We start from the raw sequence: 27,849 nt of genomic DNA, 5'->3' as shown, positions 1-27,849 counted from the left end.
TGGTGCAGAGGAACTTAGGAGTCCTCTTGCAAGACTCCCAGAAGGTTAATTTACAGGTTGAGTCTGTGGTAAAGAAGGCAAATGCAATATTGACATTATTCCAAGGCAAATAGAATATAAAAGCAAGGAGAAGGTGCTAAGCCTTTACAAACAATAGTCAGGCCACATGGAGTATTGTCAACAGTTTTGGGCTCCATATCTCAGAAAGAAGGTGTTGGCATTGGAGAGATCCCAGAGGAGGTTCACAAGGATGATTCTGAGAATGAAAGGGTTAACATATCAGGATTGTTTGGCAGCAATGGGGCTGTACTCAATGGAACTTAGAAAAATGCATGGGGCATCTCATTGAAACCTACCAAATGTTGAAAGGACTAGAATTGCGGATGTGGAGAGGATGTTTCCTCTGGTTGGGTTATCCAGAACTAGAGGGTACAGCCTCAAAACTGAGGGGCAACCTTTTAAAACAGAGGTAAGGAGGACCTTTTTTAGTCAGAGAGTAGTGAATTTGTGGAATTCTCTGTGACAGACAGCAGTGGAGGCCAAGCCCATGAGTAATATTTAAGGTGGAATTTGATAGCCTCCTGATCAGTCAGGGCATCAAAGGATATGGAGAAAAGGCAGGTGTATGGGGTTGAGTGGGATCCAGGATCAGCAGTGATGGAAGGGTGGAGCGCACTCAGTGGGTTGAATGGCCTAATTCTGCTCCCAGATCTTATGGTCTTAAGGTGTTATGGACTTGTGGTTATCAGTTACCAGCCCAAATGCCTCTACTCTACTTTGACCATTCATGGGACAGAAACTCCTAAGAGTTAATGGACATGCTTACATTTTCTGAGGGGAGATTTGAGCACATTACTGAATCTTTTTCTCTGCTCAGTCTACAACTTCTTCTCATGACAGAATTTGGAATAGAGATGAAGTCCAGTTGAAAGATCTTAACCTGAAAATGTGTTGATCACCCTGCACAGATGCTGCCTGACCTGCTGAGATCCTCCAATGGTTTTGGCATGAACTAGATGGGCCAAAGGGCCTGCTTCTGTGCTGTACTTCTCTGTGACTCTAATCTTGTTTGCTGCTCTGGATTCCAGTATCAGCTTCTTTTGTTCTGGGAGTCGGGTGTCAGGTTGTAAACAAATTCATGTGTCCAACACAACAGAATGAGAGTAAATAAGGCTTCAATGCTCAGTATGTTGGCCTGGCAGAGGCTGATGTCATTGGTTCACTTATTCTTCCTGTGATTGGGAAGGGCTTTACTGATCATATTTTCTCAGTGGCCTGAGCACCTGGCTGTAACTAATCCATGTCTCAGAAGTAGAAAGGGAGACAGAGATCAAGGCACTCTGGTACCAAGCAGTTTATATCAGCTCAAATACCTTTTCCAATGGTCAACCAAAGACTGTGCAATGGAGTGCAACTTACAGCACTAAGAATAGCTTTATTGATTGATTAATTAATAATTTTAATCAACTAACATCAATGGGCAAGAATTTGTTATCAATAGATAAGTGTGACAACACTCTCAATTGTTCATGTGCAAATGGTACAAGAACTTCAAGCGATTAAAATTCAAAAATCCAAAAACGCTGTTTATGGTGCATACATTGACTGTTAGTTTTCTCAGTCTGGACCGGCAGCTATTGGGAAGAGGAATGATAGATAGGAACATTAGCACTGTCATGCCGAAGGGAGACTGGAAATTGTCATTCCACAAAGGGAATATTGGATCAATCTGGGTGATATATTGGAGGACAGATTTCTGGAGAGTCATGGCACCAACAAAGCTGCCTTGATCACTGTATCCAAATTCACAACAGCAGCAATCAAAGTTCATATGGTCGAAGATTCTCTGCAGCTTTCATACATGGTGTAGTTTAACTTGTGCTGAGGTATACACAGTCAGTAACCATCAGATATCACCTGATGATTGTGTTCATGTTTTGTAATCAAGCTAGCCACTATTACTACATTGGAGAGAATGTGTTCAGGCTCCACACAAAGTCATTCTTGCAGGGTTGGAGCTGAACCTCCCATGATCCATGGAAAGTCCGCCAATGAAAGCACAAGAATATATAACACAAAGTAGCAAGAATAGTCTATTCAGTTTCTCCTAATGGCCCTGACTTTCACTGAGGTCTTGGCTGACTTTCTACCTAAGCAGTAGATTCCTGCTCTAACTTTATATCCATTGGTTTCTTTCATATATAAAAATCTATCAATTTTTCTGTCAAGGAATTACTCAGCAACCAAACCTGTGGAGAGTATGCCAAAGAATCTCTAAGCTGACTATCAAGGAATTTCTCTTAATCTTGCCGTGAATTGTTGACCTCATATTTTGAGACCTGTATGGTTGGCTGGGTCCAAAAGATTAAGGCAAGTGTGGTTCAGGACGAGCTGAATACCTTGATCCAAAATTGGCTTTGTGATGAGATCCAGAGGGTGGTGGAAATATGCCTCTCTAACTGGAAGCCTGTAACCGGTGGTGTACCACATGCATCAATTGTGGGATCTCTTATATTTATGCATTATTAAAAACCCAGGGCTGTGAATGTAGCAGGAACACTTACTGAAGTTTCAGATAACAGTAAAATTTGTATTGTGACAGATAGCATGTAAAGCTATTGAGCTACCATATAACCATATAACAATTACAGCACGGAAACATGCTATCTCAGCCCTTCTAGTCCGTGCCGAACGCTTACTCTCACCTAGTCCCACTGACCCGCACTCAGCCCATAACCCTCCATTCCTTTCCTGTCCATATAGCTATCCAATTTTACTTTAAATGACAATACTGAAACTGCCTCTACCACTTCTACAGGAAGCTCGTTCCACACAGCTACCACTCTCTGAATAAAGAAATTCCCCCTCGTGTTACCCTTAAACTTTTTTCCCCTAACTCTCAACTCATGTCCTCTTGTTTGAATCTCCCCTACTCTCAATGGAAAAAGCCTATCCACATTAACTCTATCTATCCCCCTCATAATTTTATTTTTTATTTCTATAAAATTCTAATTAAATTTTAAAATTTTAAAATTTTAATTTTATTTTTATTTTTGTAATTTCATAATTACAAATGGATATAGATCTGTTGGAACTTGTTATATAGATCTTAATCCCCACAAATGTGATATCTTGTATTTCAGAGGTCAAATGGGGACAGGATATTTCCAGTTGATAGTAGGGTGCTAAGGAATGTCAATAAATAGGGTCATTTCATGCTGTTGTTGCTGATTGCTGCCACATCTTATTGGTTTTGGCTTACTGAAACAATGGGGATGTCACCCAAATCCTGTATTCAAAGGAAGATTTACTCTTCTTTTCCAGCCCACCAGAACAGAAAGTGGTTGTAGAGATTCCCTTACACTGCAGGCTTCTCCAAAATGCAGGTAACCACTTCCTTACTGAGAACTTCCAAGACACTTCTTGCCAGAAGCTACTGACTGACAGCTTGAAGGTTCTCCATGGTCCCTGTCTAAAAAGAACAAGCCTTCTTTGGCTATTTCTTCATCAGCCTGTCTCTCTACTCCTGACAAAACCTTCTCTCCATCCCCTCCCAGGATTGCAGCATCTATTCTTCGGTAGTAACTCGAAGAGTTGTGCTTGCATTCTGGCATGTCACTTTAAGAACTAGCTGGAAAAATCACACTTCACACTGAGACCTTTGAAGATCTGCTATATAGCATTGGGGAACCCAGTGATGAAACTAATACCAGTTTGAGCACAGCATTACAGAGGGATTCACTGCAAACATGATGCATGGACCTCACCACCAAATTTATTTGGTGACAAATCTTGCTTGACTAATCTGTTGGAGTTTTTCGAGGATGTAACCAGGAAGTTAGACGGGGGAGATCCAGTGGATGTAGTGTACCTCGATTTTCAGAAGGCATTTGATAAGGTCCCACATAGAAGATTGGTGGGTAAAATCAAAGCTCAGGGCATCGGGGGGAAGGCATTGACATGGATAGAAAACTGGTTGGCAGATAGAAAGCAAAGGGTAGCGGTGAATGGGTGTTTCTCGGAATGGCAGGTGGTGACTAGTGGGGTGCCACAGGGCTCGGTATTGGGACCACAGCTGTTTACCATTTACGTCAACGATTTGGATGAAGGCATAGAAAATAACATCAGCAAATTTGCTGATGATACTAAGCTGGGTGGCAGTGTGACATGTGATGAGGATGTTAGGAGAATTCAGGGTGACTTGGATAGGCTGGGTGAGCGGGCAGATACTTGGCAGATGGCGTTTAATGTGAATAAGTGTGAGGTTATCCACTTTGGGAGTAAGAACAGGAAGGCAGATTATTATCTGAATGGTATAGAGTTGGGTAAGGGAGTAATACAAAGAGATCTCGGAGTCCTTGTTCATCAGTCACTGAAGGTGAATGAGCAAGTGCAGCAGGCAGTGAAGAAGGCTAATGGAATGTAGGCCTTTATTACAAAGGGAATTGAGTACAAGAACAAGGAAATCCTCTTGCATTTGTACAGAGCCCTGGTGAGACCACACCTGGAGTATTGTGTACAGTTTTGGTCTCCAGGGTTAAGGAAGGACATCCTGGCTGTAGAGGAAGTGCAGCGTAGATTCACAAGGTTAATTCCTGGGATGTCCGGACTGTCTTACGCAGAGAGGTTAGAGAGACTGGGCTTGTACACGCTGGAATTAAGGAGATTGAGAGGGGATCTGATTGAAACATATAAGATTATTAAGGGATTGGACAAGATAGAGGCAGGAAATATGTTCCAGATGCTGGGATAGTCCAGTACTTGAGGGCATGGTTCGAGAATAAGGGGTAGGTCATTTAGGACAGAGTTAAGGAAAAACTTCTTCTCCCAGAGAGTTGTGGGGGTATGGAATGCACTGCCTCGGAAGGCAGTGGAGGCCAATTCTCTGGATGCTTTCAAGAAGGAGCTAGATAGGTATCTTATGGATAGGGGAATCAAGGGATATGGGGACAAGGCAGGAACCGGGTATTGATAGGAATTGATCAGCCATGATCTCAAAATGGCGGTGCAGGCTTGAAGGGCTGAATGGTCTACTTCTGCACCTATTGTCTATTGTCTATTGTTAAGTGATTTTCACAAGTGGTGTTGGATGATTCATAGTGGAGCAATTTCTGGACACCCATGTTGAGATTTGTCTATATCAGTATCAAAGCTGGTGGCTGATCAAGCAACAGGGAACCTTCTTCAGCTGTCCTGCTGCCCAGGCCAGGTTGGTGGATGTGATTATCTGAAAAGACAAAGTTACATTGATAGGATTATACCATAGAGCCACGGTCAATTAAGAGCTAATTATCTACACCATCAACGTTGTAAAGCACAAAGAGGTTTGGAGCAAAACAAAATGTTGGAGGAACTTGACATCACATACAAAATGCTAGAGGAACTCAGCAGGCCAGGCAGCATCTAGGAAAAAGAGTACAGTCGAAGTTTTGGGCTGAGACCTTTCATCAGGGCTCTCAGCTCAAAACATCGACTGTAGTCTTTTCCATAGATGCAGCCTGGCCTGCTGAGTTCCTCCAGCATTTTGTGTTGCTTGGATTTCCAGCATCTGCAGATTTTCTCTTGTTCATGAGGAACTTGGCCTATCTAGCATCATCAGTGGAGGGAATGGACAGTTATTATTTTGGGGCCATTCCCTTCATCTGGACTTCATTTGAAGGCATTTGAAGTTGAGCAAGAACTGGAAGGTAAAAAGGAAGAAACGAATGATTTGAATCAAATATTTACAATATACAATACAACAATGATTGGATGAGAGAATCAAATGCAATACTTCTAAGCTTGCCAAGAACATGAAACTAGATAGAGAAATTTTGAGTTGCAGCGAGAATGTAAAGCTTCAAAGCTACTTAAACAAGTCAAAAGAGTACACTGTATATAACAGATGAAATACAGCACAAAAATGGAAGTATCCATTTCAGTAGGAGAAACAGAGAAGCAGAGTACTATTGAAATAATGACAGATTGGGAAATATTCACTTATTCTTCCAGTGATTGTGGAAGAGATTTGTACAGGCTGATCATATTTTTCTAATGCCCTGAGCAGTTGGCTGTAAGTAATCCGTGTCTCAGAACCACAAAGAAAGGCAATGTTCTTGAGTAAAGATACATGAGTCTTGGTGAGCCCACACCTGGAGCACTGTGTGTAGCTTTGGTCTCCTCACTGAGAAAGGATATCCTTGCTATAGAGAGCATTTACCAGATGTGGTCCCTGGGAAGTTTACATTGTCATATGGAGAGTGGGGTAATTAGTTTGTACTCAATAATGTTTACAGAAATAAGAGATTTCATTGAAGAATGCAGAATTATGGGAGGGCTGGACAAGCTGAATACAAGGAGTATGATTCCTCTGTTTGAGGGGAGCAGATCCACTTGTCATAATCTCAGGAAAAGAGGAACAGCATTTAGCACTGAGAGACTTGGCGGGTACTGACCTGTGGAACTGTAGAACTCACAAGGAGAAAGCAGGGGTTTGATCCTGATAAAGAAGAACAGCATGGATCATTTTGAATGGCAAGAAGGTTGAAAGGGTGAATGGCCTGCTCCTCTTCCTCTATGTTGTCATGTTTTGATGGTTTCTGCATCACCTCTGCCCATGAAATTGTAGACAACCACTCTAATAATCACCAGCACTCCAGGGGAACGAGCCATTGAAACTACATCCCCAAAGAGTTCGCTGCTGATGGTACCAAATATGGGTCACTTTCTCCTGCAAGAGTCTGTGAGTAAATGTCTTACAATGTGTTCCATTGATATGCCTGATATTGATAAGTTTGTGGACATGTCAGCTGTGGGCGATGGGATAGTGGTCAGGGTGTGAGGGGGAGATAGAGAACTTGATCATTAATGTTAGCTCTGATTTAAAGAGGTTATTGAAAGATGAATGATGGAAATGTTTGGTGAAATAGTAAGACTTTTGATACAGATAATGAGGGAAGGAATTTGATGATGCACTCATTGACTTGGACCATATATTTGAGATCCTAAACTTCTTGAAGCTCTGCATTTATGTTCATGCTGTTCAACATTTTGCACTGGCCTCGTTTGTGAGCTCCACACACTGAATCTGAAGTATATGCTTGGAGGACTTCCTGGCTCCTCCTCTCCCCTTTCCAATTTGCTAATAGATACCTCTAATTGCCCATTTTAAAGCCAAGTTGCCCGGGATCATCTACGTTCTGCATCTCTTCTCTGAAGCTGCAAAAACCTCTGGATGCATTCCACTACTGCCTGTAGCAACAAAGCATCTTATCTTAACGGGTGTGACTCTGTTTAGCACCAGCTGCTCTGATGTGGTGCGGCCACTTATAAAATTAAAACTGTGAGGCTATGGGCACTGGCATCAGCACAGGGTGTTTACTGTAGCCATCTTAATGAACCTACAACACAAATTTATGCGGGTTTTTCAATGGGTCAGATGACAGAAGATGGCAGTATTGAGTATCATGATCTCTAATTCGTTCCATATGAAATTACCCAAAGCTCCAAAACAAATCATTGATAGAATTGGAATAAACATGGTTTGGAAATAAAAAGTAGAAGCAGCAATATGCTCAAATGCAGTAGGTGTTGAAGATCCTCCATGACTATATGAAAGACAGCAGAAAGGTGTCACAGCTAACATGCCTGCTTCAAAAGCAAATTTTCTGGTTATTCATCTCATCAGTGCTTCTAGGATATTGCTACTATGGAATGACAGCAGCACTGTATTGCACATCAGTCAGTGCAAAGCTCTGTGGTTGGTGATGTGCCATCATTTTGAGAATGCGGTGAAGCAGCACAGAAGTTTTCTTTTCATTTTATTAAAATATGGTTCAGGACTATAATTTCCTACACACAAGATATTTGAGGTTAAAAATATCGTAAGTTAATAAAATGAATGGATTCCATGGCTACTCATAAATCCTTTGGCTTTGAAAAACGGGAGAGGGACCATGTCTTTATGCAAATGTAGAACTAGACGGGGAGTCAGGTGACTCTTCCTGTATGGGGAGGATTGAGCCTTCAGGATGCATTGGCATTTAGTGAGATGCATATTGTCGCTTTGCATTTCCTAAAGATGAGCTTAGACTGCATCAGGATGCTTCACATAAATGCTAAGCACATTTGCTCTCTTGCACTACATCGCACGGCTGAAGAAATCACAGAGAAGTTTCCCTTGCTCATGCCTCTGAGAAGCAGCATTGTGTGAGTGAGGAATGGGAATTGTTGGAGTGAGTACCCAGTGTCTAGTAATGATGCTTCAGTTAGAGAGTGTGTGACAAGCTTCGGGGGCCAGCTGGCCTTATCTTGTCTGTCATTTCCATTTTCTACGAGAAAAAAAGGAAGCAATTTCTCCTTTTCTGCAGCAATGAAGATAAAAAGTAAATAGCCAAGCAATTGAGTAACTGCAACTCCTACACAAGCATTTTCTCATGATCCGCTCTACAGAAGCATTGGCAGAGTCTAAGGCGATGTTTGCCAGCTTCTCGTCCCAAGCTCTGACCATTCTGCATGGCCTGGGAAATTAAACAGAAGAGGGAGAGAAAATGTAAACTTTTCAACAACTTGTCCCAGATAAGGGCTGGAGCTATGGGATGAAATGGGATATTAAACATCCAGGAAGCCTCATTTGGTAATGAATATAACCAAGCATTTAATGTGCAAGCAGTACCATGAAGAACTGTTTCGATCTTAAGTCAGGGATGGTTTTGAAATACTATAGCTAATATCACTTAAGTGCCCAAGACTGAAACGTGAGGAAACTTCTAAATTATACAATTAAGCAATGTGCAATGACAGCTATGTTACAGGCTGCTCAGTGTGCTCCACTGGCTTCATTTTAAATATTAGTTATTTGGTAGATAACTTCATATAACTTGAGATTCCACCAACAGAGTATGCATACCAACTATTGAAACATCTGTGTTGTCAGTCGTCTCGTGCAGTATACATGAATGAAATGAGCATAACTTTAACAAAAAGTCACCCTGGTATGAACTAGATGGGTGGAAAGAGTAAAAGGGCACACTTCAACCAGTGAATAATGAAAAATTCATGATGCAAAAGCTCTATAGAGGGAGGAGAGAAAAATAGCGCTATATAAAGGGAGAAAGGATTGAAACTGGATTTTACACAACACTGCATAGACTTTAGAAAGTTTCCCACATTCCACCTGCTTTACCCCTCCCCCATTAATGTGGTTGAAATTTCCAGATTTTAAGAAGTTTTTGGTTTCTTGGCTTCTAGTTTAAAAAAAAATGAGCATCATTTATCTGCAGCTGTATTTCAGCTGAAAAAGAAAGTTTAACTTCCAAAAATATTTATATAGACTTCTCCATCACTCAATAAAAATGTATTTTATTTTATATCTTGTAGTCAATGAATATCTTGTAATTTATTTCTCCAAGCAGGTGAAGTAGAACTTCTTCCTTATCATGAGACTATATATTAATTTCCCTTCTCATACCCACAAACAGCTAAAAGAGGAAAATAATTGCCATGACGAGTAGAAAAATGTCCACAAGACAAAAGATTAGTTGTCTGCTAGGTAATAATACTGCCTTTCACTGATCGAAAACAGTACAAGAAAATAACAAGTTCATGAATTAATTGATTCCTCATGCAGCATTCACCCTTTATGCAGGTTACCCACTGGTTGTTTTGCTCAGAACGTCACAAGACGCAAATGCACTTCAACATAAATGAACACTTTTCCAGTCTGATTCACACTGTGGGATACACTTGCATTTAATATGATATTGTAACAAGAGTGGTAATTGGGAGCTAGTTGGTGAAGGGTCTCGGCCCGAAACGTCAACTCTGCTTTTTCCATAGATGCTGCCTGGCCTGCTGTGTTCTTCCAGCATTTTCTGTTGCGCATTTTAAGTTTATTTTGCATTACTTTTTGCTATTTTTGAACATCTAGGTTCTATACTTCCATGAGGAAACCATCTGAATTATCCTATCAAACTGAAATTCTTTGTTGAAAATACAGCTATTGTCACCTACAGATATTTATGAAGAAGCAGCACACAAACAGCTCAATCAGCCCACCATCTTCTTGAATATCATTGAAAGTCCTCCTGACTTTAGCAAATTCTTTCTTTTCTGTTTCCAATGCATGAAAGGGACTGCAGCTACAAACTGCTATTCTGGTAATCGAAAACAAATAAAGCTGCTTCACCCACCAGACATGAAAGATCTTGCCAACTCCACCAGAGGGAGCATTAATTATTGAGACATACAAATAAAATCAGAATACGACCACTGATGTTTAATGTTGTGATTTTTTTTTATTTGGTGGCAACAGTGCAGTGCAATACAGAAAAATGAATATAAATTGCAATAAGAATATATAAAAATGAATACTCTAAGTAGTGCAAAAAGAGAGTAAAATAGCGAGGTACTGTCCATGGGCTTGTGGACCCTTCAGTAATCTAATGGCAGAGAGGAAAAGGTTATTCCTAAAACATTGAGTGCATGTCTTCAGGCTCCTGTACCTCCTCATTGATGGCAGTAATGGAAATAGGGCATGTTCTTCATGATGTATGTTGCCTTCTTGATCCATTGCCTTTTAAAGATATCTTCTATGGGGGGAAGATTAATGCCCATGGTGGAGTTGAATAAGGTTACAACCCTTTTCAGCTTTTTCTGATATTATACAATGGCCCCCACCACACCAGTCAGTGATGCGACGAGCCAGAATGTTCTCCACGGTACATCTGTAGAGTCTGGTGGCATATCAAATCTCCTCAAACTCCTAATGAAATATAGCCACTGTTGAGCCTTCTTCATAACATGATGGGCCAAGATAGATCATCAGAAATGCTGACATACAGAAACTTGAATCTGCCCATCATTTCCATTGCTGATCAAAAGAGAACTGCTGTGTATTCTTCTAATTTCTCCTTTATGAAGTTCAAGATCAATTCCTTGCTCTTACTTTTGTTGAGTGTAAGGCTGTCGTTACGACACCTCTCAACTAGCCAACTTATCTCTCTCCTGAACAACACCGTGTCACCATCTGAGATTTGTTGATGACAATTGTGTCATTGGCAAATTTATAGATGCCACTTGAGCTGTGCTTAGCCACCGGTCATGAGCATAGAGAGAGTAGATTTGTGGGCTCAGCAAGCATCCTTGAGGTGCACCTATGTTGAAGGTCAGAGAGGAGAAGATGTTATTTCTGATCTGTACTGACTGTGATCTCCAGATGAGAATGTCAAGGATCCAGTTGCAGAAGGAGATACAGTGGCCCAGGTTTTGAAGCTTGTGGATTAGTACTGAAAGAATTATGGTGTTGAACACCAAGCTGAAGCCGATAAACAGTAGACTGACGTAGAGATTGCTGTTGTCCAGGTAGTTCAAGGCTGAGTGCAGAGCCAATGAGATTGCATCCAGTGCAGACCTAATGTGGTAGTAGGCAAATTGCAGCAGTTCCATGTCCTTGCTTAGCCAGGACCAACCCCTTAAAGCACTTACAGTAGATATTAGTGCTACTGGCCGATAGTTGGTGAGGCAGCTTTCCCTGCTCTTCATGGGGATCGGTATGGTTGATGCCTGACTGTAGCATTGAGAAATTGAAGATGTCCTTGGACACTCCAGCCAGTTGTTTCTCAGTGTCTTGCCAGGTGCACCATCAGGGCCTTGCTGAAGTTCACACTCTTGAAAAATGTTCTAAAGTCAGTCTTTGAGACAGAAATCACGGGGTTGCCAGATGTGTATTTCTCTCTTTCAGAGTCTGCATGAAAGGCGTTCAGCTCATCAGGGAGTGAAGCCTCTTATGATGTTAGGCTTTACCTTGCAGAAAGGAATGGCCCACAAACCCTACCATTGGTGAATTGCAACCAATTTCATCTCCAACTTCACTCAGTATTGTTGTATCACTCGTAAGAGTCATACCTGTCCTTCCTTTAGAGATCGGCATGACCGGCCACAGATCTCGCACACTGAAGACTGTGAATGTCATGGCTCATCCATGGCTTTTGGTTTGGGCATGTCTGGTATGTTCTCAAAGACGCACACACATCCATATACATTCAAAGTTCAAAGTAAATTTAATTACTTTAAATTTCTTTCGAAATTTGAACTATTGAAATGTATTATCAAAGTAAGTATACAGAATACAATTTTGAGATTAGTCTTCTTGCAGCCACAAAACAGAGAAACACCATAGAACCCATTTAAAGAAAAACGCCACACAACAGGACTATCAGACATGCAGAAAAAAGGAACGAATCACACCAACAACAAAAAGCAAACAAATAACACAGAGAATATTAAACATCAAATCACAGAGGTCCCCAAAAATGAGTTCACAGCTACAAACTGCTGAGGTGAGTGAAACCGGCCCAGGAGCCATTAATCAGTCAGTTCAGTACTGTGTCTGTCAATGGCTGCAGGTTAATTCCACGCCCAAGCACCTCGATCAAATCGCACAAATAGTAAAGCATATTTAGCACTGAGGACATTAAACATCAAACCACAGCTGAAAATGAGACTTGATGGCTGCAGAACATTCACTCAGATGAGAAGATGAATCCCTGAATGGCATCCCAGTCCACTTATTTTAAGTAATTCTGTAATCACTCCTTCACCCTTGATCATACCTTCATGGTCCTCAGTCTCGGCCTGTAAGCTGGGAGTCGAAGTACAGCCAGGTGATTGAACGTGCCAAAGTGTGGGTGTGCAATGGCACAGTAAGTGTTCTTGATGGTGGTGTAACAGTGGTCAAATCTGTTGGCTGCTCTGGTTCTACAGATGATATGGTGGTGATAGTTGACCAGAGGCTTCTTCAAGCAAATTTCCCCACAATGATCGGGAAGGCATTAAGCTCCTCCAGTGTCTCCCTGACACTGGCCGGGGTGGAATGTACACTGCAACCAGGATGACAACGGAAAACTCCCTTGGCAAATAGAATGGGTGACACTTGACTGGGAGATGGGTGCAGGATGGGGACAGAACCACCATGTCTGTGCATCACGATGACTTAATCATGAAGCAAATGCCACCAGCTTTGCCTTTACTTGATGCTGCTCTCTAGTCCATGTGGTGGAAGGTGAGCCATGTGTCTATGAAGTAAAGGAAACAGCAGTCCCTGATGTCCTTCTGGTACTGCAATCTTGGTCCAGGTTCTTCATCGTTATTTTCTAGAGACCGTACAGTAGCCAGCAGGATGGTAGGGGGTGGGAGGGTTCAGGCCATTTACTATTGGTGCGATTTGATCGAGGCGTTTCGGCATGGAATTAGCCTGCAGCCATTGACAGACACAGTACTGAACTGAAAAAAACATTTCAGTTTTACCTGCAGCACAGTGCAGTGACCATGCTCTCTTAAAGACAAACTGCACTTTCTAGCTGGGTGGTCTACAGTTCAGCGTCTGCCAAATTTGAAGATCAATGGATTCGTTAAAAACCTTGAAACATTGTTGCTTATTGAAATACTTATGACTATGAATGTAGGTTTCAGCTGTAGTAGTACTAAATGGGAATATTTAATAATTCCTTTTGGAGCTGTACACAAAGAGTTGTCATTGTCCAAAGTGTCAACAAGAGGAACAGTTGGAATGATAAATTACATGAATATTCACAGGTTTGTCCTTTCACTCTCTGGGTTCACACTCAAAAGGTAAGCTTTGAGTATTACCAATGAAGCGCCAAATGTCAGTTCCACAAGAATATGTGAAGAGAAGGGGAAGAGCCAAATATTGAAAGAGAGGTGAAATGTGCATTATAGTAAATATAGGTTATCTTGTCTTAAATATCAAAGAGGCATCTGTTAAAATTGTACAATAGGAAGATGCATATATTTTACTGAATAAATGGATTTATTATGCAATTTCTCATCAAAAAGGAGGAGAAGCAACTATATAATTTTGAATAATGCAGCATCAGAGAGTGCTGCAAGTGATATCGCAATACATAATTGGGATTGGCAACAGCATTTTTCTGCCAGCTCTACATTGAAGCATTATTCTTCAATGATTTATAATTTTCCCAACTAAAAATAGGCTGCTTGTGTTTTCTAATTATTAATTCTAATCTTTGTAATTCTGGAACATAGTAGTTTAAAATAACAAGAATAGGTACTTCATTAAAAAATGGAGAAAAGCTTATGTTTTCCACCGAGACAAACTGGTTCTTCATCGTGCTGCACTGAAGTATCAACAGCAGAAGAGCAGATGGTCACACAACACAATTCTGTCACAGTCCCGACTGTTAATTCCCCATCTTCTCCTAATTCCCCTTGATGGCGACACACCTGGTTTTCGCCAAGACCTGCAGCATAAGAACCCCAGCTTTCCACCCATTAGTTGCCAGATTGTCGGTTTCGCCAGTGTGGTAATTAACGCTTCCCGGCCGCTTAGGATTGTGTGTCCTAAGTTTTGCTTCAGTACGGAGCTTTATCTGTGAAACTCAGTCTCTCCCTGTCAAGATCAGCTTTTTAAGTTCTACTCCAGTTCTGAGGTTTACCTGTGAAACCCAGTCTCTCCATGTCAAGATGAATTCTGCCTGTCTCCTGCCACCCTGTTCTCCCTCCTGTTTGCTGTTCAACGCTCATGGCCGCGTCTACATCCTAACTAAATCTCTGTGCCGGTGTCCTGCACTTGGGTTCGTCTCATTCGTCGCAACAGGTTGAGCATTTTATAAATAATTTTTATTACAATGTTAATATTAGTTTTGTGATAGAAAAGTCCAGGGAACCTTATCACTTCTAATATATCAAGTACACATCAACCAGATATCTATGTGATCTTCACCATTTGCTTGTATTACAATTTTTTGCTAATATATTTTATTGTGATTTTGTTTTTTTTCATTAACAGTACCTGAATAATGGGCTCTTGTCTATGGTAGAGGGAGACAGTAGTGAGCACCAAATCAAACACCAGCAAGAAGATGGTAATTCAAATGGTCATCATTGGCCTTTCAAGTTTCAAAGTAAATTTATTATCAAAGTACGTATATGTCACCATATACTACCTTGAGATTCGCTTTTAGCAGGCATTAAAGTGGAACAAACAAACACAATGGAATCAATGAAGTGCATTAAACAAGCAACAGAAGGCAACGTAAATAAATAAATAATATGGAAGCCACGAGTTGTAAAGACCTAGAAAATGAGTCCATAGGTTGTAGAATCAGTTCAGAATTGAGGTTATTCATAGTAGTTCAGAAGCCTGATGGTTAGAGCATAATAACTGTGTCTGAACCTGGTGAATGACAGTCAGAACCAGAATAAGAATCAGCTTTAACATCACTGGCGTATGTTGTGAAATTTGTTGTTTCGCAGCAGCAGTACATTGCAATACATAATAATAAAAACTAAAAATGACATTAAGTAAATGTGTTAAGTATAAGTCCTGATGAAGGTTCTCGGCCCAAAACTTCCCTCCTCCTTAATGGCAGTATTGAGAGGAAGGCATGGCCTGGGTGGTGGAGGTTCTTGATGATGGATACTGCTTTCTTGTGGCAATTCTCCTTGTATCTGGGTTCAGTGGTAGGGAGGACTTTACCTGTGATAGACTGGGCTGTATCCACGACCTTGTGTAGGCTTTTCCATTCTAGGGCATTAGTGTACTATGCAAAATGCAATATTTGCACATTAGGATAAATTGAAGCATATCCCACTTCTTAGATCTTTAACTCTGTTTTCAAAGCAACATAACAAGAAATAATAGGGGAATAAAGAGTGACTGGACTCTCTTCTTATTATCATCCAGGAATTAATTTGCAAAGCAGCATTTCTAGACTATAAATCATTTATTCCAGTCATTTTCTGTACTGTACTCAAGACATGCTTACTAAGATTTCAAAGCAAATGACAAGCCTTGCTTACAAATGAGCTGAACTCTGCAGCAAGCTGTTCCTTTTATAATGCAAAGCATTTCACACCAGCTTCAAATTTTACAGAATTAATCCAAAGTGAAGGTACTCCACAGAATCAGCACATAAATTTGTGGACCAAACTTAATTATCTAAATGGTTTACAGTATAGCAAACTTGCCTGTATTGTGCAACACGGCCATCAAAACAGCTGCATGTTTTGGAAATGGTATAGCCATGCTGATCCCTGTACCAGATGTGCTCCCTGACATGAATCCACTTCTCAGCATTATAATTAAAAAGGGGTTCTTGATGAATGAAAAGATAGTTAATTTGGCCCAGATCCAATAAGCCTATTTTCCTCTTTTTGATAAAAATCTAAAACAGATTTAAAAAAAATATCTCTGGGTCTAGTTTCATTGTTTTGGAATTATGACATCAAACGATTTAATGCTTCTTGAAACTCAATTAACAACCTTCCTCATTGAAACAGAGCAAGAATTCCCACAATGGAAGCAAGCTTCTAATTTCCTGACATGAATTGGATTGACTAGAATTATTTATTTTCGCCCAGTGATGGGAAGATTTCCATTTGGTTGATTAGTGCCGACTAAACACAACTGCACTTCAAATCACAACTGGACATGGTTCTGAAAGTTGCAGCAAAAGAAGCTTATATTTGATATGGTGTAGAAGGCTTTACTGTGCATAACAGACTCATAGCAGACCATGACCAGCACTGTAGTATCTCAACATTACCTATTGCAAATAAAATGCACAGTGTATGTAGAGCAGTTATTGTTAAAGGGTTTTAAAAATCCTGAATAATTGCATTTACTGAGAATGATTTTAGCTTCTGATTGTGAAAAATAGGCAAAATCGGTGCAGCCACCCACTAAACACCTTCCTCAATTTTCTATGTCATTATTTTCAAACCACTTAATAGGCATCTGATCCAATATTCCCAATTTAACACTGTTAGAAAAACATAGAATTATCCTACTGTAATCTTAAAAGTATTTCTGTCTTTCTGGCAATGAATTAGGTATAGATTCTAAGGTTCTTTAAGGTTGTCATAGCTGGGTAGGTAATAGGCATAAGCTCCCATGCTCTATTAAATGCCCCCAGTGGCATGCTTCTCAAATAGCCGCTGACAAGTCCAGCTCCTGCCCTTCATTTGTGGCTTAGCTACCAAACGTAGCAGAACCATTTCTACCTACAGGAGAAGGGTAAAAGGCAGGCTAATGGCATCTTAAAACCAGTCGTTTTGGGCAGATCGGCGTTATCCGCTATGGTTGGCAGCTCATCTAGGAGAAGGAAATCTCTGATCTCAAACTTCCTTTGCCTTGCAGCTTTACCTACTCACAGGGGAGATTTTAGGAGTAAACCCCTAGGAAAAATCTGGAACTGGAGATCCTAAAGCAGCTATACATTGAATTCAATGCTGACTGACAACTCCTGCAACGTAACCGTCACTGCCATTCCTTTAGATTTATCAGCCACATGGAGAAGAGGAGCCTGCTGCGTGGGCCAGAGCTTGCTTTTCATATTGCATTGGCCTGGTTTGCAAACTGGCTCTAACACGTGCGTATTACATAGACATCTAGGACCCAATATCCATGGTCAGCCTCATAGATTCTAATTATGTATGTTACATTGACAACAGTGCAATGATTCTCTCTTGGTAATGGCCCAATAATAACAAGGAAAAGAAAGATTACCGGTAATCACATTTTAGGTTGATATACAGTCTTAATGCAGTTTATCTGAGAAGAATAAAATAGATTTCTTTGAGATTTCTGCTAAACTTTTGATTTGACTTCTCTTTGTGTCAAATGTTGCCACTTTACTTCCCAACTAGATAAATTCATTCATTCTTTCAATGTCACTGTAGTGAATGGTGGAAGTGCCATTGATCATATTGTGATTAAATTTTCAATTCAGTTTTGCTGATGCTCAATTTAAGTCAAACCTCAGTCAGTCTCTCTATCCTCTCTCGCATATGTGTGATAACTAGCTAATGTCATCAGCAGTCCAGATCCTCCAGATCAGAGAGGATCCATCAAATCTGCAGCAATGTTGTCCACACTGAATAGTTCATAGCTCAAGGCAGAGAGCTTACAACAAGCAATCTCAAAACTTCAAACAGCAAAAGCCAGTGGAAGTTACTCAGGCAACACACACAAAATGCTGGTGTAACACAGCAGGCCAGGCAGCATTTATAGGAAGAAGTGCTGTCGACGTTTCGGGTCAAGACCCGTCATCAGGACTAACAGAAAAAAGAGATAGTAAGAGATTTGAAAGTGGGAGGGGTGAGGGGGAGACCCAAAATGATAGGAGAAGACAGGAGGGGGAGGGATGAAGCTAAGAGCTGGGAAGTTGATTGGCAAAAGGGATACAAAGCTGGAGAAGGGGGAGTATCATAGGATGGAAGGCCTTGTGAAAAATAAAGGGGGAGGAGAGCACCCGAGGAAGATGGAGAACAGGCAAGGAGTTATTGTGAGAGGGAAAGAGAGAAAAAAAATTAAAAATTAAAAATTAGGGACGGGTAAGAAGGGGAGGAGGGGCATCAACTGAAGTAATTTCATGCCTTCAGGTTGGAGGCTACCCAGATGGAATATAAGTTACTCAGGATATTTAGCTAAGAAGCCCATCATACTGTTTCAAAAGAATAATGTAAAACCCATTTCCCATTGATGAAAAAGTGGAATGGAAGACATCTTTGCAGCACTTATTAAATGACAACAAGCATCCTCCTAAGAACATTGCTATACTGCACACCAGATTGAGACATCAAAGGGGTGATGCTGAGGAGATATAACACGAAACAATAGAAACAGAAATGAAGGCATGTGGCCTGATATGTCATATCATCCTCAATCAGCTCTTTCATAGAGGTCTCATGTGACATTTGAGGGGGAAAAAAATTGAATGAGGAGATGCACAGGACCAAATACAGAAATTATTTTGCCTTCTGTTCATGCGGAGAATCTGAAACAGATTTTGGAATCCCTAGCATTCATAAATATTCTACTAGTGTTTGTTCTGATTAATTATTTTTCTCTAGAGAACCCAGCAATACCTAGAAAAAAACTGCAGTCAAAGATGATGCAAAGACAAGCTTTAATTTTACTCAGTGTATTTGTTGGTATTTCAAGATGTCCTCAGTATATATATCACTCTGTAAAATTGACTGAGACAAGATTATTTCAACCTTCTAAATGATATATTAGGTTCAACTGCAGGAAAAGATTTTAGATTGTCTGCTTTCAGCATTTCTAAACGTTATCGTAGATGATACTCTTCTGTGATTGGTGGATTGATGCATATTATCATATAAAAGCATAACTTGCTAGACAATTAATTAAAAAAGCTATACAATTAAGCAGTCCTGAAGCCAGTTAGCTCTCTGCTGTGTCCATCATAAATCATCTGTCCAAAGAAACACAACATCTTCCCATTACAACATTCGTATATCTTTTAAATGATTCCAAGTTTTCCTGTAAATCCATCCTTGGTGCTTATCATTCCATAATAAACATTGGACAGAAGTAGAGGCAACAGAGAAGAGCAGAAATTGTTGCCACTTACACCAGATTGCATTACGTCAGTTGCTCCATGCCCGCACATAACAAGATATAAATACCGTAGCATGTATTGAACTGCTGTTCCTTACGAATCAGAAGGTTTCCATGTTTCATCCCTCTTTCTGGTGATTTGCTTCTCAGCCAACGTGGCAAAAAGCTTTCTGGCTGGTGGGTGGTGAGAGGATGTGCATGTTGGATAGTACTCACGTCAACACAGGAGCATCTCTGGATCCTACTGTTCCCGGCTTAAATGAACTATTTACTTGACTGTCTGAAATGGGCACTTTAGCAGCCGGGGATCGAATTAATCCTGATTCAGAATGAGCATTTCTGGAGAGGGAAAAAAAGAAAAACCTTGGTTATAAAACGCCTGTCACATAAATATCAATTTAACCCATGGAGAGAGTAAACGTATGACTGAGGCCAAAAGCTTAAAACTGCATTGAACAGCTTAGAGTATCCAATTGCTGCATCGAATACAAGGGGTGCAGACAGGAAATACTTTGGGGTTGTGAATATCTATTCAGTTAACAGGTATATGCTGAAATGGAGTCGGCTGTAATCCCTGTAAAAAATTAAATACAATAAAATACTGAACATGTGGCATAAATTGAATGGTCATGGTCCTCCATGTAATTTACATCTACTCCAGAGGCTAATCATAACTCATACGCCACTGTCACTGGTGACTGTTCCAGACTGCCTGACTTGTACAGTTATTAATCAGATTTCATTACCAGCCTTCACCGAGGAGTTTGTGATGGAAATATGTTACAGATAATAGTTATATCTCGAGTAAAATGAAGGAAACAGGGATAAGGACACAAGGAGGAGAATCACGCGCTTTGAATTTCTATTTACGGTGTTAAATGTGCAACAGATTTCCACTTTAAAATAAAATCCATTTGTGGATTCTAAAGTACGGGGGAATATTCTACTGCTTAAGGCCATATACCACCATTAAACCATCTCAGCTTCACTGCTGTACCTTGACATCCAACTCAGAAGAGAATTCCTGTTATAGGATGACAACATTTCCCCATGTCAGCCAGCAGCCATTACATGTCCTGTGACAGCTAACATAACCTTAATATGCCAAGGTATGACCAACTTTATATGATGGTAGTTATCCTAATCTAAGTTTACATTCCATAGGCTATAAGGCCCAAGAGATTTACAATGTATCACTCAGCTGGAGTGAATGATTTTGCCATATTGCAGTATATTAATTATCTTTCCCATTCTACGTTTCCGTTATTTAAATCTCAATACAGAGAATAAATCACTGGACAACTCCATTTATGCAGCAAGACGCATCTTACACTGAAGAGAGAATGCCACTTGAATGAGGTTGTATTGGTATGAATGGCTGTGGAAAAAAAATCACTAGATTGAAAAATTGAGAGCCAGGGCTGGGAAAAACATGCTAGTTTGCCCGTGTGTCATTAGAGTGTAATTTGCTTGTTTGCAACTGTGCAAGCATCTCCTATATGTTTCAGAGGTACCAGTCATGATATTCTTTTTCATTGTGTGTATAACCTGACGTGTAACACTACGCCATCTACACAGCTTTCATGTAGACAATAAAGAAGAGAATCTGAGAAACCCAACCATGGATTTAGCAATGGTAGTAGAAGTGATTAATAAATGGGAATAAATCCGATGTGTCTACAGGGCTTCAGAAACTTCTCACCACAACAAAAAGGTAGGAGTACTTTATTATACTGAACTAAATTGACATTACCAAGCATAAATGTTGCTAATAGTGGCACAATTAAAGTTTCATCCCCAGGCAATTACCAAACAGGGAATGACCGCATATGGTGGGCACCCATTAAGGGAGAGAGAAGTGACAGCCCTGTGATACCAAAAAGGTCAATCGAGATCTGGTTGTTCAATGCAGATGAGAAATCAAAAATGAGAACTTCCTATTGAATGCATGTTTACAATCTGAATCATTTCATGATATTAACTATCAAACAAAGTCTATGAAATTTTAAATTATGCCCTTACTAAATAGCAAATAAAGCTTGAACTTATAAAGTATTGTTCACTTGTTCAGAACATCCCAATAAGCTTTATAGTTAGGGAAGTATTTCTGATTTCTAATGTAAGAAACAAATAGAATAAGTCCCTTGATGTAATAACAAAATGTTTTTAAAATCAGATGATTGCTACTGAAGTCAACCATCATCAAAGATAATTGTAAGGAGAAGAGAGAGAGTTGTGCTCACCATCTGGAGTACAGGCTTAGTGATGAATTGTCGTGGCATATCCACCTTATAAAAAAAGCAGAAAGGCACAAGTTGATGATTGGAAATGTTAAAAATTTATGCTTTCAATTCTTAAATAAAAGAGAAGTGGTATATTTAAAAAGTTGACTTGGGTTTCTGATGTATTTATGGAAGTGTGGAAAGAATGATGCTTGAAATGCCTTTGCAAAGTCATTGGTTAAATTCAGAAAGTATAGGTTGAAAAAGAAGTTGAATTTAGACCCAGTCTCACAATTTTGCTGACTTCTGAAAGTTGCAGTTCTCAAATGCTCCATCCTGCATTTATGTTTCCAATAGCTACCGTATATCTAATCAAATTGCTAGAATAGGATCCTTCTTCCCCCAAGCTATCAGACTCCTCAATAACCGAAGCCTGGACTGACACCTTGCCCTATTGTCCTGTTCATTATTTATTGTAATGTCTGCACTGTTTTTGTGCACCTTATGCAGTCCTGTGTAGGTCTGTAGTCTAGTGTAGCTTTCTCTGTGTTGTTTTTTTTTTTACGTAGTTCAGTCTAGTTTTTGTACTTTGTCATGTAACACCATGGTCCTGAAAAACATTGTCTCATTTTTACTATGTACTGTACCAGCAGTTACGGTCAAAATGACAATAAAAGTGACTTGACTTGACTTGACTTTTATAGAATGCAACAGAATACGACATTCAGAAAAGTAGTAGTAGGTACTGGCACCAGTTTAAGATTGATTTTATTATTCTACATGGACAGAGGGGATTACTCTTACCTCTTTATTTTTGCAGCTTATAATTACATACAGAATTGTTTTTCTGTAGGAGGAAATGTGAAATCAGAATCAGGTTTAATATCACTAACATAAGTCATGAAATTTGTTAACTGTGCGGCAGCAGTACAATGCAATACCTGATAAATATAGGAAAAAACTGAATTGTAGTAAGTGTATATCTATATGTGAAATAGCTAAATTAATGCAAAAACAGAAATTAAAAAAGTAGTGAGGTAGTATTCATGGGTTTAATGTCCATTTAGAAACCTGATGGCAAAGGGGAAGAAGCTGTCCCTGAATCACTGTGTGTGTGCCTTCAAGCTTCTGTAACTCATTCTTGATGGTAACAGTGAGAAGAGGACATTCCTGGATGGGGGTCCTTAATGATGACCTTTCGGAGGTACTGCTCTTACCCATGATGTAGCAGATGTACCACACTCTGCAGTTTATTTGCTGTGCAATAGCCACACACACACACACACACACACACACACACACACACACACACACACACACACACACACACACACACACACACACACACACACACACACACACACACACACACACACACACACACACACACACACACACACACACACACACACAATGCTCTTCAAGGTACATCTGTAAAAGTTTTCAAGTGTATTAGCTGATAACCCAAATCTCCTCAAACCTATAGGCCCTAACTATGGAGAGGAAAAATAATCTTCAGGTGAGTAGAGAAGATGGCTGACGCTGTGAAATGTTAGCTTTGATAACTTTGATAACTTTTATATCTGAAGCTTGACATTATCAACTCAACGCTAAAGTGATCTGAGTAGAGAAAGGTATCTAGAGGAAACTTTTATATCTGAAGCCTGACATTGTCTTTACCTCTGGATAATATGGAGAATTTAAGCAGGAACAAAAACACCAAATCCATGCAGAAATCCTGACTGACAACCAGACTAACCTTGTATTTTCACTAAAAGTTCTCATAGACTGGAGTACATTGTTGGAAAACGTACACTGTGGCAGAGGTAGGACAAAAGAACACGAGGGAATTGCAGAGAGGTTCATGATCAAAAGCAAAAGAGAAACAATATGGGGTTTAAAAGGTTAACAGAAAATTAATAGTAATTTACAGTAGATAGTTCTGATACAAATTAAATAATTAATAAAAGTGTTTCTTCCGAACCTTTGATACAGATGCATAGAGAATTCTCATCTACTTGTACATTCAACATTACAGTTAAATGCAGTGTATTTGCTTTTAAAATAATTTTAGTGCTTCATATTTTTGTAAATGCACTGGTTGCTTTAGTCTATGAAATGATATCTGTTTCAAAAGAGTGACCCTTATGCTATGCGGTATTCTGCCTCCGAGCCAAAAGCCTTGGGATATGCATCTTGTTCCAGACAGTCCTGGTGAGCAGAGACCGGAGCCTCGTCTCTAAATTCTGGGATGACATCCAGCAGGGATATGTGTTCAGTCGATGTGGATGCAACATGAACTCCGTAATGAAGTCATCAAATTTCATTTACAATCATGGTTATATCAAATGTAACACAAAATTTTCCTTTAGTAACATAAATAGAAACACTCTTACAGTTTTTTAAGTCAATGTTAAATGATTGAGAACAGAATATTTCACAGATTGTTCTTTAGAGAACTTAATTAGCGTCCCATATAAGTTGCTAACTCAAAGGAATATTGATACATTGTCCCTATGACATGAATAGTCAATAGGACATTACCTATAATAGCCAAGCAACATTCATTCAACCAATCACTTTATAATTGAGTCTAGCAAGCACTTTTGAATGAGTCCTGGATAATGCATCTATAACTTTTGTTTCTGAAAACAGGCAACAAAATACAATGTCAATATGTAGGGGTCCCACATATATCCCACACCACTGGATCGTATCCAACCACTAACTACCTGGTGAGCATTTCATGCTGATAATAAAGCTACAAAAGTTGCTAAATACATGGACCGCTTTAGGAAAGTTATATTTTCTTTTGTATATGGTGCTTATTGGATGGGATTGCATCTGTCCCTGAAACCCTTACTATAGTACAGTTATGGAGTGATGTAAAACAGGAACAGGTCCTTCAGCTCACCATACTGTGCTGACATAAGTAACCAAATACACGAATCCCACTTTCAGCACATGATCTTCTATGGCTTGGAAAGTACTCTTACATTTCAGATACTGAGAGCACCTGCCTCTGCTACGTACTCGAACAATGAATTCCAGATTCCATCCATCAGCTGGGTGAAAAATTCTTCCTCAGATCACTTTGAAACCTCTTAAACCATATCCCAGACCTAGGCCTTCTAATGTTAGACACTTCTACTGTAGGGGAAATCTTCCTGTTATGTACCCTATCTATGCTATCATATATTTCACAGGCAATATAGCATCTGCATACAACACTCCTTCGGTCAATATCTTCCAGATAGATTATGAAACCATATATTTCACTTTATTCATGTCTTTTATGTTTGTTTTTCACCTTGGATGTCATTCTGGAACTGCTCGAGCCTGTAATTCGCTGCTTGGAGATCGTTTGGGTGTCCACTGCTGTGCAGACTCCGAGAGGATTACGGGAGACAGAGGCAGCACTCGTGAACCTTGTAGCAGGCAGGCTGTTGGTCGGAGCACAAGCTGATGCTTCACTCCATTTCACTGATTAAAACTTCCATTGTGCACCAATTAAAGCGATGAGGGAGATTGACATATTGAGGAGAGAGTGGAAGATGTGCGGCAGTTGCCTGCCTTTTGATCACTCTGCTAAATAAATGGACTGCTTTGGGAAAGTTATATTTTCTTTTGTATATGGTGTTTGTAGGATGAGATTGCATCTGTCCCTGCGTCCGGAGAGTGTTATCCAGGTTTTCTGCGTTTAGGATGTGGACTTGGACTATAGAATTTTTCAGTCTTACAGTATTTTATATTCTGTGTTTTTCACCCAACTGACCTTTCTCATTTTTTTCTGTGGGGAGGGGGATTTGGGGGTTGATGTACCTGTTCTGTTTTTGTTCATTTTTTTGTGCGGGGTGCTGGGATTTGAGGGTTGATGTACCTGTTCTGTTTTTGTTCATTTTTTTGTGCAGGAGGAGGTATTTGGGGGGTTGATGTGCCTGTTCCATTTTTGTTCATTTTTTTGTGTGGGGTGCTGGGATTTGGGGGTTGGTGATTGTACTATCTCGCTTCTCTTTCTTGGTTTCATGGCTACCCAGAGAAGAAGAATTTCAGAGTTGTATACTTTGATAATAAATAAATGAACATGGCTGGTATAAAGGTTCTCCAAGTTTCCACATACCCAACTTACAGACACCCTATATATACAAACAAGCATTTGGGAGATCAGTGGGACACATGGGAATGGATCTGCTGACTGTTGCAGGAATGCCATTCTGTGTATCTTCTCTCGAATACCGAGCTTCAACAGACATGGACTGAGTTGAACCGAGCAAAGCTGGGAGCACTGAGCACATTCATCTTCACATTTGCTGAATAAGTGAGGCCGACTGGTGTCTGTGCTTTCTATGCTGCTCACTCTCCCACCACAGGCACTCCTCTGATCCTCTGACTAACTTGCTTGAACCCATCACCCCTACCGGGAGAGTGGCCACCAATAACAACTTGCCAAAGTCCTCTATCCCGGGTCAGGCTTTCAAGCTGTCCTCAGTGCGGCCCATCTTCAAAGATCCTTCCTCTCCCAGGGATCAGGTCATTGGAGTTTCTGTTGGCATTTACAGTATGGGGTTGCTAGCCCATTCCCAAGCCTCCTCTTTTCATAGCCAGGCTTTGGACCATCCACAGTGGTGCACCTCTCCCATACACCTTTTCTGTTCAATACCAGCTTACAAACAGTTCAGGATATGAGCAGTTCTCAGGTACAGAACCCTGGGGGCTGCCTGTACCTCTGTGGAAGTTCCCATTTAGTCTCCACTGCTCCAAGCCTGTTCAGACTCTGCACATGTCTGAACATCCCATCCTCAGCAACAATTTGGTAAATTGGTAAATCTTCTCTGCACTCTCTCCAATGCACCTACATCCTTCCCGCGTGTATTGCAACCTGAACTGTGTACAATTCATGGCTGCATGTATCACACCCTTAATGTCCTTATGTTTCATGTTCTGCGTAATGAAGGCCACCATCCCATTAGACTTCCACCCCTTATGCGCTAATGCTGCCACCTTCAGGGACTGATGTTCATAGAAACAGAAAACCTACAGCACAATACAGGCCCTTCAGCCTACAATGCTGTGCCAAACATGTACTTCCTTTAGAAATTACCTAGGGTTATCCATAGCCCTCTATTTTCCTAAGCTCCATGTACCTATCCAGGAGCCTCTTAAAAGACTGTATCGTATCCGCCTCCACCACCATTCCACGCACTCACCACTCTCTGCAACTTACCCCTGACATCTCCTCTGTACCTACTTCCAAGTACCTTAAAACTGTGCCCTCTCATATTAGCCATTTCAGCCCTGGGATAAAGCCTCTGACTATCTACACGATCAATGTCTCTCATTGTCTTATACACCTCATCAGGTCACCTCTCATACTCTGTTCCAAGGAGAAAAGGCTGAGTTCACTCAACCTATCCTCAAAAAGCATGCTCCCCAATCCAGGCAACATCCTTGTAAATCGCCTCTGCACCCTTTCTATAGTTTCCACATCCTTCCTGTAGTGAGGTGACCAGAACTGAGCACAGCACTCCAAGTGGGGTCTGACCAGGGTCCTATATAGCTGTAACATTACCTCTCAGCTCTTAAACGTAATCCCATGGTTGATGAAGGCCAATGCACCATATGCCTTCTTAACCACAGAGACAACCTGCGCAGCAGCTTTGAGTGTCCTATGGACTTGGACTCCAAGATGCCTCTGATCCTCCATACTATATTCTGCCATTGTATTTGACCAACCAAAATGAACCACCTCATACTTATCTGGATTGAACTCCATCTGCCACATCCCATCTGAGTTTTGCATCCTATTGCTGTCCTACTGTAACCTCTGACAGCCCTTCACACTATCCACAACACCCCCAACCTTAGTGTCATCAGCAAATTTACTAACCCATCCCTCCGTTTTCTCATCCAGGTCATTTATAAAAATAATGAAGAGAAGGGGGTCCCAGAACAGATCCCTGAGACACACCACTGGTCACTAACCTCCATGCAGAACATGACCTATCTACAACCACTCTTTGCCTTCTATGAGCAAGCCACTTCTGGATCCACAAAGCAATGTTCCGTTGGATCCTATGCCTCCTTACTTTCTCAATAAGCCTTGCTGAAATCCATTTAAAACTACATCCACTGCTCTACCTTCATCAATGTGTTCAGGATCTTTTCCATCAACTTACCAACTATTGAAGTAAGACTCACATCCTTCAATACCCCTCAAAGCTCTACAATCCAATATGTCCTACC

General features: G+C 40.5%; 1 long non-coding RNA gene across 3 annotated transcripts in view; it reads right to left on the bottom strand.

The window, feature by feature from the left end:
* Positions 1-4,617: 4,617 nt before the first annotated feature.
* The window catches only part of LOC140729564 (uncharacterized), a 77,584-nt gene continuing 54,352 nt past the window's right edge, over positions 4,618-27,849 (bottom strand). For 2 of the 3 annotated variants that reach the window (XR_012099353.1, XR_012099354.1), the window contains exons 2-4: positions 21,628-21,672; positions 19,398-19,723; positions 4,618-5,227 (exon numbers count right to left, since the gene is read on the bottom strand). This is a non-coding gene — a long non-coding RNA (uncharacterized lncRNA). The remainder of the gene's footprint in view (positions 5,228-19,397; positions 19,724-21,627; positions 21,673-27,849) is intronic. The other variant, XR_012099355.1, reaches the window with a different exon arrangement.

This window comes from Hemitrygon akajei, chromosome 6 (genome assembly GCF_048418815.1).
Source record: "Hemitrygon akajei chromosome 6, sHemAka1.3, whole genome shotgun sequence".
NCBI classification, from domain to species: Eukaryota; Metazoa; Chordata; class Chondrichthyes; order Myliobatiformes; family Dasyatidae; genus Hemitrygon; species Hemitrygon akajei.
Note: the sequence above shows the minus strand (reverse complement) of the source record. Positions and strands in the feature narration are given on the sequence as shown.